This window comes from Lepidochelys kempii, chromosome 13 (genome assembly GCF_965140285.1).
Source record: "Lepidochelys kempii isolate rLepKem1 chromosome 13, rLepKem1.hap1, whole genome shotgun sequence".
Classification (NCBI taxonomy): domain Eukaryota; kingdom Metazoa; phylum Chordata; order Testudines; family Cheloniidae; genus Lepidochelys; species Lepidochelys kempii.
Window position 1 is genome coordinate 33,276,435 of NC_136392.1, and position 13,222 is coordinate 33,289,656.

At 42.1% G+C, this 13,222-nt stretch overlaps 1 pseudogene; it reads left to right on the plus strand.

The window, feature by feature from the left end:
• Positions 1 to 4,114: 4,114 nt before the first annotated feature.
• On the plus strand, positions 4,115 to 8,179 carry LOC140897202 (olfactory receptor 226-like; annotated as a pseudogene).
• The last annotated feature ends 5,043 nt before the right edge of the window (positions 8,180 to 13,222 follow it).

Below are 13,222 nucleotides of genomic sequence, written 5' to 3' on the forward strand. Positions count from 1 at the left end.
GGAAGGCAGGGAGCTGTTCAGCCTTAAAAACTCCTGGTCAGAAGGTAGAGGGACAAGGGTCATGACCAGAGACAGTGGGCAGATGGGGCCTGACTGGGAACTTGTGGAGGGGACAATACCGTTGCAGTTCCCCTGAAACTGACATTCATCTGGGAGACCACTGGTTCAAGGTTCACCTCTTCTTGATGGAGAGAAGGGATTTGTTGGTGGCTCAGCCACCTACTAGATGAGTGTGCTAAGCACTAGGCTAAGGGATAATCTGACGTGCAGCTCCCTCAATTGCAACTGTTGAAACTGTTCCACTTTGGCTAAATAATTTGTCACTGTGCCAGCAAGCAAGCGAGAGAGAGACTGCAAACATGAGACCAACTCTGTAGCCTGGTGGTTGGAGCACTCTCCTGGGCTGTGGGAGACCAAGGATCCAGTCCTTCTGCTGTTAATTATCCACAGTGGAACAGCTTCCACAGAAGGGACTGGTGGCCCCATGTCAGAATAGCCCCTAGCCCAGAGGTTAGTGCCCTTTATTCTCCTCCTGGCTTCATGTAAAAATGTTGGTCTCCTCCTGACTTCATGTAAAAATGGCACAGGTGCCTAACTCCGGGAGACGGTTCACAGCTGAGAATCCCAAGCAGAGAGAGGTGCCTCCCTCCAGCCCGGATTTAGACATCACAGTTCCTGAGTGGTGCAGGGCTTAGCACCCACCCCACTCCTTGGCATCTCCCATAGGCTAGGTTAGACGGCTCCCTGCCTAGCATACCGGCTTTTGTGGATCCCATTCTGAGTTGCTTCTCTCTCCCCATTTGTTGTAGAGGGAAGCTGGGTACCCAACTCAGTCTTTCTGCATCCCAGTAATTTTCAAGGCATCTACATTCCTTTGTGAATCTAGCTGCGGGTGCCTATTTCCAGCTTTTGGGATCTAAATCCTTTGAAAACCTGGCCATTAGGCATTTTTGAAATTTTTGCCTTAAGTCTACAGAATACTCTCTCTCTGTGTACGGTCAGATTTTCAAGGAACATAAATTTCAATGGGAGTTGGGCACCTAAATCACCCTTAATCACCTTTGAAATTCCCAGACCTAATCATGGAGCCATCCTTTCAACCACAACATCTATCTACCCTTCCTCCTTGGTTTCTCTTTTTTTTATACTTCTCTCATTGTTGCGAGGCGGGTGACTCGCTAGCATGGCGCCTCCTGTCGGTCATCCTGGGAATTAGCTCTGCTGCCCCAGAGCGCCCTCTGTAGGCCAATGTTCCACTTGCCACTAGCTCCCATGTCCCTACCGGGCCCTGGTGCCCCTCTACAGCATGGTTCTGCCCCCTGCAGTAACCTCTCAGCTCTGGGTCTCCCCTCCCCGGGGAACCCCCAACCCCCTATCCCCACCTCACCTCAATCTGTGCCTACTGCCAGTCACCATATAGCCCCTGCTCACTGGGGGCAGACTGCAGTGTACAAGCCATTCATCATTGGCAAAGGGGGGTTTGGACCTGCTGCCTTTGCCTAACCCCTGGGCCGCAGCCTCTGCAACCCCAGTACCCAGTTTGGCCTTTGACAAGACCTGCAAGCTAGGGACTTGCCAGGTGGGAGCTCCCCTGCTCCTCTCACCTTTCCTTAGCTCTGCTCGGTTGACTGCACCCTCAGCTCCCAGGCAGCTAGGTCCTTCTCCCTCTGAAGCTAGAGGGAGAGTGTGTCTAGCTCCTGGCTCATAGCCCTTTTATCAGGGCCAGATGAGGTCTGATTGGGGAGTGGCCCAGCTGTGGCTTCTTCCCCAAACAGCCTAGCTTTTAGTCTACAGCTCCAGCCCTCTTCCGGGGGTTGGCTGTAACGCTTTCCAGACCAGGGAGTGGGTGACCACCCTGCTACACTCATCTAATTGTCTGTCCACACTTCTGTTATCCAACTGGTATTCATTTGTCTGCCCACTGTCCGTCTACCTCTGTATTGCACACCTGCCCACAATCACATTATTCTTTCTTGAATTCATTTCAACTGCTACTCATCAGTTCTCTCATAAGCTGTTTTTCCCCTCATTATTCCCTAAAGTAGTACCTAGATGCTCCACGCAAGATCAACTCACAATTTTCCAGGTGCTGTATATACAGAACAAGAGTTCGTGGAGAGTATATAATCTAAATAGAAAAGGCAGACAAAGGGTCAGAGGGAAAAAAACCTGCTGACGGTAACACAGCAGATCAGTGAGAGAACCTAGGATAGAACATCAGTCTTCCAATACGTGACCTCATCCACTAGATCACACTAGCCATCAGAGGCTGATTTCTCTGGACTGATTAACATTATGGCTAGGAGGGTGAGATGATATTTGTTTATCTCGTGTGATTGCTTCCATTGGGAGAGTGATGACAATTTACAGACCAAGTCTCACAGGACAGAGAAGGGATGATAATGTGCTAGCTACACCTGGATCAGAATGAGGCAAAGAACACAGCCAATTCTTTACATTTTCTCTGCACTTTAAACACACCAAGGTATGCAAAGCCATTGGGAAGAAGAGTCATATCTGTAAGGGCAAGTCAATTTTTATTCTAATTGTTATCTTTATAAGCCAGGTGGTGTTTTCCCATAGAATACTGAGTAGTGTTTTACAGAATAAGTAGTGGAGCTGATGAAAAGTATTTAATCAAAATGTGTTTTCTTTCTCGACACTTCTCTATTTATGGGAACTCTTTATGGGAAAGTTGCCAACTTTGATAGCCTTCTTACAAAACTTTCCAAAAGATATCACATTCCAGGAGGTGTAAGGGAAGCATTTTAGAAAAGTATAAATAGATTACATGTATACACGGAGAATGCCTAGTTACTAGGATGCTGAGTGCATTAAAATAGAGATTAGACAGTGCGAGGAATAATGGGGAGAGAAATAGAGATTTTGATGATGATGACTGTACAGTCTGTAGATCTATATCTATCTATCTTATAGAGGTCTTTCTTAAATTTCTTATTTTGTATAAATTAGTTAAGAGATGCAATTAAAAGATCAGTTAAAATACAGTTAGCTCAGATTCTTCAAATGAAATCAAATGAATTTTGATAGTTTATTTGAGAAGTTTCATAGAGATCACAGCAAGACAATCCACTCTTTTCAGTACATGTCACATAACGGCGCTCCAGCCCAAGCCCAAACATCTACACAGCTATTTTTAGTGCCATAGCATGATCCAGTGTCTGCAGTTCCAAACTCTGAAACTCGCTGCTGCAGGTTTGGTGGGGGGAGGGGGGGAGGTTTGGGGTTTTTTTTTTTTTTGCTATGTAAACATACCTACTGAATCCAACTAGCAACTTGATTGACTGAATAATGACTGAGTAGAAGGTTGGTACAGGTATCCAGTGCAAGGTAATATTTTGGCTCCTTGCATTCCTTTACTCCCTCATTCCCTGGATGCAAATCTGTCTTGTATATTAATTTTAGTAACTCCTAGAGTACAGCTTGTTCTGGTCTCCATTGTAGTAGGCTCTGTACAAACACATAGGCAATTATCATTGTTGTTTTTAATCAAACATTTATGCTACAATAGTTTCTAGAGACTATCCCTTTTTTCAGTTCAAATCTTTAAGTAATGACCTGTGTACTGATTTCATCATTATTACATACTGAAGTCATGTATTCTTCACCAGTGTCAACATAAGCACAGAGGACACCCAGTATTATTAGTAGAGTTGCTTTTCAAATATGCATAAGGGCCAGATGCTCAAAGGTATTTAGGGACCTAAAGATGCAGGTAGGCACCGAGTGGGGTTTTAAAAACCACCTAAGCAGGTTAGGTGCCAAACTCACTTTGGTAATTTAGGAACACAAATGCTATTGAATGTCAATGAAATTTTAAATAGTAGTCACTGAACCACTTTTGAAAATATCACTGATTAGCATTAACATTATCTGTAGTGTGAAAAGGATTGCCAATAAAATGAAAAAAAGACAGTGAGAGAGAGAGAGAGATAAGTACGGAATTAGATCGGCAGATAGATTGATCGGTTGATAGATGTGTGTGTAAGGGGATAGATTGATCGATCAATAGATAACATACCGATAATCACTAGTAGTATATATGTTGTTGTTCTGATTATACGTTTATTTATTACCGAGCTGGCTGTCAGACATGGAGATGAGAAATCAAACCCGTGCCACAGAATTCATTCTCCTAAGGTTCCCCGTAGCTCCTCATCTGCAGCTCCTCTTCTTCATGAGCTTTCTCATTGCCTACGCCTTAGTAGTGCTGGAAAATGGCATCATCATTGTGATGATCCAGGTGAACTGACAACTCCACTGCCCTATGTACTTCTTTTTGAGTAACCTGTCCTTCCTGGAAATCTGGTATGTCACAGTCACCATGCCCAAGACTATGGTCAGCTTCATGTCGGAGAGCAAGGGCATTTCCTTCATAGGCTATATGATGCAGCTCTATTTCTTCCTTGGCGTGGGGAACACTGAGTTCATCCTCCTGGCCGTCATGGCCTATGACTGATATGTTGCCATCTGCAACCCACTTCGTTACCCTGCCATTGTGAGCCAGGCTCTATGTATCCGCATGGCAGCTGGGTCCTGGCTGTGTGGCTTCTTCATCTGTGCATGGAAGGTGTTTCTTATATCTCAGCTGACATACAGTGGTCCCAATGTCATCAACCATTTCTTCTGTGACGTGTCCCTCTCTTGAACTTAGCCTGCATAGACATGACCTGGGCAGCACTGGCAGATTTTGTCGCTGCCCTGTTTATCTTGCTGATTCTCCTTTCTGTAATAATCCTTTCCTATGCTTGTATCATCTCCACTATTCTCCACATCCCCTCCACATGGGGCTGCCAGAAAGCATTCTCCAATTGTGTGTCGCACCTCATTGTGGTCGTTATCTTCTATGCTGCCAGTATTTTCATCTACGTCCAGCCCCAGGCCCTTCCATCCTACAACACCAACAACATTGTTTCTGCTCTCTATGCCATTGTTGTCCCACTCTTCAACCCCATCACCTACTGTCTGAGGAACAAGGAGGTCAAAGAGGCCCTGAAGAAGACTTTGATCAGCAAAGGAGTTCCTCTGCAGAAACATCAGCACACTTAGTTAGAAATGGAGGGCGTGGGAAAGGAAGAAAATGGAAAAAAACAAAATTGAACTTGACACAGGGATCGCTGAGTGAAAATCTCTGGCCAGTGTTATGCCACAGGTCAAACTAGATGACCATGATGGTCCCTTCTGGCCTTAAAATCTCAGAATCTATTAAAGCCTATTCGTATGAGCAGAACTTCAACTTGAGCATGGAGTGGCACCATCAAGTCTTTGTGCTCTCTTGGGACAAAACAACCCAGAACCCATGTGCTATTCCTGTGTTGCTAGCCTACAATTACGATATAGATTGTTCCAACACCCTCTCCCCTTCCCAGCATCTCACAGTCTCTTAACCTCAGCTTCATTCTGCACCTGCCCCTTATATTTTCCTCCCAGACATTTTCCCTGCTCCATCCACCTCTTCCTTCTCCCTTCCCTTGTCTTTCCATTTCACTAACACCCTCCTAATTCAACCCACCCAACGGAGAAAGAAATGGTGGCACTCACATGGCGTTTGCCACCATCCCATTGATTTTTTTGCTTGTGTGTTCTTCAGATTCCAAGGGATTGTCTGCTATTCTGTGTTTGTGCAGAGCTGAGCACAATGGGGCCTTGATCTTGGCTGATCCCAGGATGCTACCATAATAAACATGATTAATGATAAATAACAAAACAAAGCTTTTTTATTTTGGTCTAAATTTTCCGGTTTTTCACCAAAAAAATCTGAAACTGGAAAATGTGTTTTGTTTGTTTTTTAATATAAAAAACCTAGTTTTTCAGTTAAAAATAAGGTTTTTCCAAAAACAAATGGAAATTTTACCAGATAAGTGATTTTACTGCAAATAATTGTAGAAAACTGAACATTTTCCAGTTTTTGGTTCTTTTTTCTTGAGCAAACTCCACAAAATTTCACTGGAAAGTATTTAAAAAAAATTCCAGTGAAAAATAACTGGCATTTCTCAACCACCTATAACAAGCAACATCATGCGGCCTGTATCATCAATCAGAGCTACCAAAGATGTCTCGTGTTTCAATATAAAATTTTCACATTGTCTGCAGAGCACAAATTACCCATGGGAATTATTTTGTGAAACATGAATACGTACAAGCAAATAGCAAGCTGAAATCATATATAAATGTATTACGTAAATAATTCTTTGAAAAAATGGTTAATCTTTGTCATGGGTGCACAGGTTTGGTGCTCTGGAACAGCTGCCAATCAGTCTCAGTCAGGACCCTTTTCAGTGTGACAACCCCACAGGGTGCACTTTCACTAGGGTAAGCCTCCTTGGCTTCAGTGCCTCCTGGGACAGACCTTGGAGTGTTCAGCACCCCTGTTTCTTGCCATGGGCTCCTGCCAGTCAGTCCACCTGGGTAAGACACCTGGGTAAGACTTACATACCCCGAAAAAGGGCCATGCACCCCCAACTTCCAGTCAGCAATGAACCCCAGCCACTACTGTAAAACAGAAGGTTTATTAGTTGTCTGGAAAACAGTGTAGGGAAGTTCTTTGTTAGCACAAAAGCCAGAACGTTACAGTAAAGCCCATCTTGGGTAGACCCAGTGCCCTCTGGCTCCCCCCTAGAGCTCCCAAAACCAGGAGATGGATCCACTTCCAACAGCCCACCCTCAGTCATGTCCTTTGTTCCCAGGCAAAACTTGTCACCTGGCCTCCACCTCTCTCTCTCTCTTTGTTCTCCAACTCATTGTACCTGGCTGGCTTCTTGCAGAGGTTACCCCTTCCTCCCCGGCCATCAGTTGCTAAGTTACAGAATATGCGGCCATTGTCTGGGGTCCTGGCAGCTAGCCACACTCAGACCCAATCCTCGAGAGGTCTCTGCAAAGATCAAACACTGTTATCCCACTGCCTGGTTAATCGTGCAACACATGCATGAGGCATGCACACAATATTCATACAAATCATTAAGAAGATCCCCCCTCCCCTCCCCACACTTCATCACAATCTCTAATTAATATTAGGACTTATTTTTCTGTTTATTTAAAAGTACCATCCGGACACATGAGAGACTTTATAATCAGTCTAGATGTGAGGTTTCATGGAGGTATTCTGGTTTTCAGGATAAGGCACTGCACGAAGAGTAGGAAAGTTAATGAAAATTGAGTTCCTATTCCTCTTGGGGATGCAAGGTTGCTATAGCCATGTCAGTCCCAGGATATTAGAAAGAAAAGGTGTGTGAGGTAATAGCTTTTAATGAACGAACTCCTTGTCTCTATCACCAACAGAAGTTGGTCAAATAAAATATATTACCCCCACCTTATTTCTCTTGGGCTCTTTTTAGAAAATTCCAGTCACTGTATTAAGTGGAATATTTTGTCTGGACCTCTAAGCAGAGGCAGGTGGATTTCAGAACCAGGTTACTTCAGTTGGGACCAGATAGGAAACAATATTTCATCTATGCAACCTGAGGGAATGATGGAGATCATCCAGCCTCAGGTTTTCCTCCCTGGACCACATCTGGAGGGGATTTATGAAGGTGTTCAGTGGTGGCCTAACACTCTTTCAATGGTAAAGCATTCATTGGCCTTGATGGGAGCCAAGTTGGGCACATTTGAAATGCCATCTTTAGGCATGTGTCAAGGTTCCTTCCCCACTCTGAACTCTCGGGTACAGATGTGGGGACCTGCATGAAAAGCCCGCTCAGCTTATTTTTACCAGCTTAGCTTAAAACTTCCCCAAAGTACAAACTATTTTACCTTTTTCCCTTGGACTTTATTGCTGCCACCACCAAGCGTCTAACAAATATATAACAGGGAAAGAGCCCACTTGGAAACGTCGTTCCCCCCAAAATCCTCCCCAAACCCTACACCCCCTTTCCTGGGGAAGGCTTGATAAAAATCCTCACCAATTTGCATAGGTGAACACAGACCCAAACCCTTGGATCTTAAGAACAATGAAAAGCATTCAGTTTCTGAAAAGAAGGATTTTAATAGAAGTAAAAAGTAAAAAAGAATCACCTCTGTAAAATCAGGATGGTAAATACCTTACAGGGTAATCAGATTCAAAACATAGAGAATCCCTCTAGGCAAAACCTTAAGTTACAAAAAGACACAAAACCAGGAATATACATTCCATTCAGCACAACCTATTTTATCAGCCATTTAAACAAAACAGAACCTAACGCATATCTAACTAGATTGCTTATTAAGTTCTAAGACTCCATTCCTTTTCTGTTCCCAGCAAAAGCATCACACAGAGAGAACCTTTGTTTCTCCCCCCCCCCCTCCAGCTTTGAAAGTATCTTGTCTCCTCATTGGTCATTTTGGTCAGGTGCCAGTGAGGTTATCCTAGCTTCTTAACCCTTTACAGGTGAAAGGGTTTTTCCTCTGGCCAGGAGGGATTTAAAGGTGTTTACCCTTCTGTGGGCTTTGATGTGAGTGAGTCACGCACTGCAGCACTGTGGCAGTTATGGGAACAGAGCAACTCAATGATACCCAGTCAAATTTACTCACCAGGATAGGAGATAACCAGTAGTGCAAAGGGAAATGTGGAGTTGCAGGACTCTGTCTCTCTGTCTGGCTGTCTGTTGTCATATATACTGCCCTGTCTATCCATGTAGGCTGAGATTTCAGTGCTACTGAAGGTATTAGATTGGCCTATTCTCACTAATTTAAATAAGAATTGGGTGTCTAAATGACCATGGTGGATTGACAATCTTCTCCTTAATGTGTCTATGAAGTCTATGCTTTGAGCAGGGGGTTGGACTAGATGACCTCTTCAGGTCTCTTCCAACCCTAATATTCTATGATTCTATCAGCTATTATTCATCTGTCTAACCATGTCATTCATTTTTCACTTCTGTCCACTAACTTTTCTAATAAACTCTAGCTAGCATCAGTATATTGGTCAAGGTATGTGTCTGTAATGTGTCCAGTCACTCTGTTTTCTAGGCACTGATTCCCTTCTCACTTACCTTGGTATAAATTAGGAATAACTCCATATGAGTCAATGAGTCTGAAACTTCTCTTGTTCACCTCAGAGTAAAGCAGGAGTAAATTCTTTGAAATAACTGGGGGTCCTTTTCCTCTCCCTCTGTAAATCAGGGGTAACCTGTAGTGGAGTTAGAGCTGACTAAACATTTTTCATATTTTTTTCCACCAAGAAATGGGGTTTCATCAAAAATAAACTTTTTCAAATGAAAATGTCATTTCTGAATTTGTTTTTTTAAGTTTTTGTACAGGATATTCCTACATGAAACAATATTTGTTCAATTTCATTATGAACTGAACATTTTCATTTTGTTTCAATTTTGTACATTTTGGATTTTTTAATACCTACCTTTTTTTCTTTTTTAACTACTAGATCTATTTTAGGTTTTGTTTTGTTTGTTTGTTACTTTTTCCTTTTATTCCCTTTTTCCACTTTGTAACTTATCAAAACTTCTGAAACTTTGGAAAAGTTTGGAAAAGCAATAGGAACCATGAGACTAGATAACACCACCACAAGCTTTTGTCTCTTTCACCAACAGAAGTTGGTCCAACAAAAGATATTACCTCACCCACCTTTTCTTTCTCATATCCTGGGACCAATATGGCTACAGCAACACTGCAAATGTTTGAGGAGAATCAGATCTTACTTATTTGATTTTTAGCTTATCACAGAAGCCTTCAGTGGTCCCTATTCTTGAGCTCATTGAGAAAACACACAGAAAAAATGTGTTTGTTCTTTGGGTGTTTGCTTCCATTGGGATGCAGGTGTAATTTTCAGACCAGTTCTCAAGGGACACTGAAGGTAAATAAAGAGCCACATAAATACCTGTACCAGCATGCTTCATGTAGGCGGAACTAAACTCTGCTCTTCATATCTTCTCTGCTATCCAGCTACTCCAAATTCTATTAGGGCTGCGTACACAGAAGTGGTTTGAACTTTGCTCTGATAATATACAAGGTTAAGGCAAGGTTTCCTTCTATTGCAAAAGTGTATTTCTGAAGTGTTCCCCATTTTGTTTCTGAAATGTAAATCTGGATTAAACCTATACTGAAGTTATGTACGGATGTATTTATCCATACATAACTTTAAATAGGCTGGGATTCTCTAAAGGACCTCGGGAATTAAAGGCCTGCAAGCTGAGGAAAGCCTACGGAAGTTAGATGCCTAACTCACTTATATGTAGTGTTGTTGTAGCCATGTCGGTCACAAGGTATTAGAGAGACAAGGTGGGCGAGGTAATATTTTTATTAGACCAACTTCTATTGGGGAGAGAGACAAGCTTTTGAGTTTACACAGAGCTCTTCTGCAGGTCTGGAAAAGGTACTCTGAGCATTACAGCTAAATGCAAAGTGGAACAGATTGTTGGACATAAGTAATTAACATGTATTTCAAGGGACCCTTCAAGATGAAGTGGCCTGTTAACACCCCTCCAGTCATAGGGGGAGAAGGAAGTGGAAGCAGGAAAGGCCACCTGGGCAGGGTGGGGGGAGAGGGGGGCGCGCGTTGTTAGTTGGTTATAGATTGTTGTAAATCCAGTATCTGTATTCCGCCAATGATTTTCACTGTGTAGCATAGTTATGAATTTAAGCTCCCGCTCATCTTTTGAAAAGACTGAATAGAGACACTAAATTTATGGCTTATTACATCAATCTATAACCCAGTAACCCCCCTTCCAGCTACTTTTTCCCTCCTCCTTACTTCCCCTCAATGACTAGAGGGGTGTTAACAGGCCACTTCACCTTGAATGGTCCCTTGAAATACATGTTAACTACTTATGCTAAACAATCTGTTTCACTTTGCATTTAGCTGTGACATTCAGAGTATCTTTCTCAGACCTGAAGAAGGGCTCCCTGTAAATTCAAAAGCTTGTCTCTCTTACCAACAGGCGCTAGTCCAGTAAAAGATATTACCTCACCTACCTTGTCTCTCTAACTCATTCCTATTCCTGTGAAAGTCACATATGTTCCTCTCTATACATGCACTTAGTTAAGATATCTTTAGGATTATAGTCCCTATATATTTAGGCTTGGAATGATTAGATTTTTATTGTTCAGTATTGGAAAATAAAGATTCCACCACACACACACATAAAATAACAAAAAATATTTCCATCGGAAGTAATTGAAATTTACAGATAAGCAAAGTAAAAAAAAAAAGCTACTTGAGAGCTTATGAGTGTGATTTAAGGATATTTACTTTGTATATTTTGACATGTGATGTTGACCACTTGTGTTTCAATGGTTATAAAACTTTCACTTTTTGAATCTCAGCATCTTCTGCCATTAAATAATTATTGCCTGACCCTTATTGTCTGATCCAACTCACAATTTCCTGGAATTGTGAACAGCTTAATTAATAAATATAAAACAAAGAAATGCTTAAAATCCACAATTTTGTGTAACTGTGAACATTTAAATTGATAAAATTTAAATTGATAAACATTGGAAAAATACTTAAAAATAAACATTGACATTATTTCTCAAAGTGATAAAAAATAAAAGTTGAAGTCAGAGACACTGGATTTATGGCTCATTACAACAATCTGTAAACCACTAATGTTGAATGGCCCCTTACCGTCTGTGCTAACTACCTATGCAGAACAATCTGTTCCACCTTGAATGTTGCTGTGATACTGGGAATATCTTTCCCAGACCTGAAGAAGAGCTCTGTGTGGCACAAAAGCTTGTCTGTCTCTCACCAACAGAAGTTGGTCCAGTAAAAGACATTACCTCCTCCACCTTATCTATGTAATGGAGAAAGAGAGGGAAAGTGTCAGGCTTTGTCTGGGATCTTTAAAGGAGCCCAAGGGAATTATTTTTATATTATCCATTTTTTCTAATAGCAGCAGAAATTAGTAGTTAACGACCAGATTCTCCTTTCAGCCACCACAGTGTAAACCAGGAGTTGCTCCATGGGTGTCACTGTATCTGATTGGCCTCTCATTCACTCCAATGTAAATCAGAAGTAAGTCTATTACAATCAGTGGTGGCCAAGATGAGCAGTAGCTGACTGTGCATAGTAGAAGTCGTAACTGTGTTTAAAATGAGTTGCATTGCCGTTGGTCCCCATTCTGAAATCTACTTGTTGCACTTTTGCAACTGGGTTTGTGTTGTGGAGACCTGCCCCCCAGCAATGAGAAGGAAGCACACCAATCTATTTCACGCACACCACTGGTTGCAAATCATAGACAAGTAGAGGGATGGAACAGTACTGGAGATAAGAAAGGCAGTGGTTGTTTTTTTTTTTTTTAAAAGAACATGGAGCTCTCTCTCTCTCTCTTTCTCTCTCTCTCCCTAAGAGAAAACAATGACTGGGCAGACTGATGTATGAGGGATTAGTTTGCTAACAAATGAACCAATCTCCCCATGACTCTTTGTATATAAGACCCCATGGACCTCTGTGCACAAGCCCAAAGTATTTTGTCTCTATCAGTCTAGTTTTTGTTTCTCTAATTCTAGGGACTCCATACTTAGGTTGAATTTAGCATGTGATCAAATGATGGTATGTGTATAAGATTTTTCTTTCGCCTGATTGACCGGTGGAAAATGTTTCCAGATGTCCAGGAAGAGATTATTTGTGATTGCTGAGGGACACTTGGTATTGCAAATGTCTTCAGTGATTGATGAGATAATGACCCATTAAGACATGAGGTTAGACTTGGTTAAAGATATCTTTAGCTTATTGTTTAGATACTAATGCATGGGATGGTGCATCCATCCAGTTTCCCATATGCAAGTATTCTAATAATGAATCCTCTCCTTTAAACATTCACAGATTCAAGTTTTAGATACAGCTCACCTGAAATAAATGTCTCACCTTACTGCATTTTGACACCTCATTGGAATGTAAGTGCAGTCATTATGGGTGTTTGGGATTTTCAAAGGAGTCTAAAGGAGGAGGTATCCATTATCATGGCAATCATCCTACCTAGCCAAATGACTCACATTGCTTAGGTGGGAGAGCAGAATGGCTCCAGGCATAGAAGTCTGGCCCCGTGACTTTGCTGACCTGGCACCTAAGGAGCGGGTAACATATCGGAAATGAGGGACCTCAGCAAAAAAATGAGAAAAAAATGGCCTAACATTTTAGAAACTTTTGTTTAATCCCTAGTGCATGGAAACTGAGATGTTCCTTTCCTGTCACACACACACACATTGAATCCACCAAGGTGACCAGGGGTGATGGCACTGTGGATGGAAACTGAGATGTTCCTCTCTT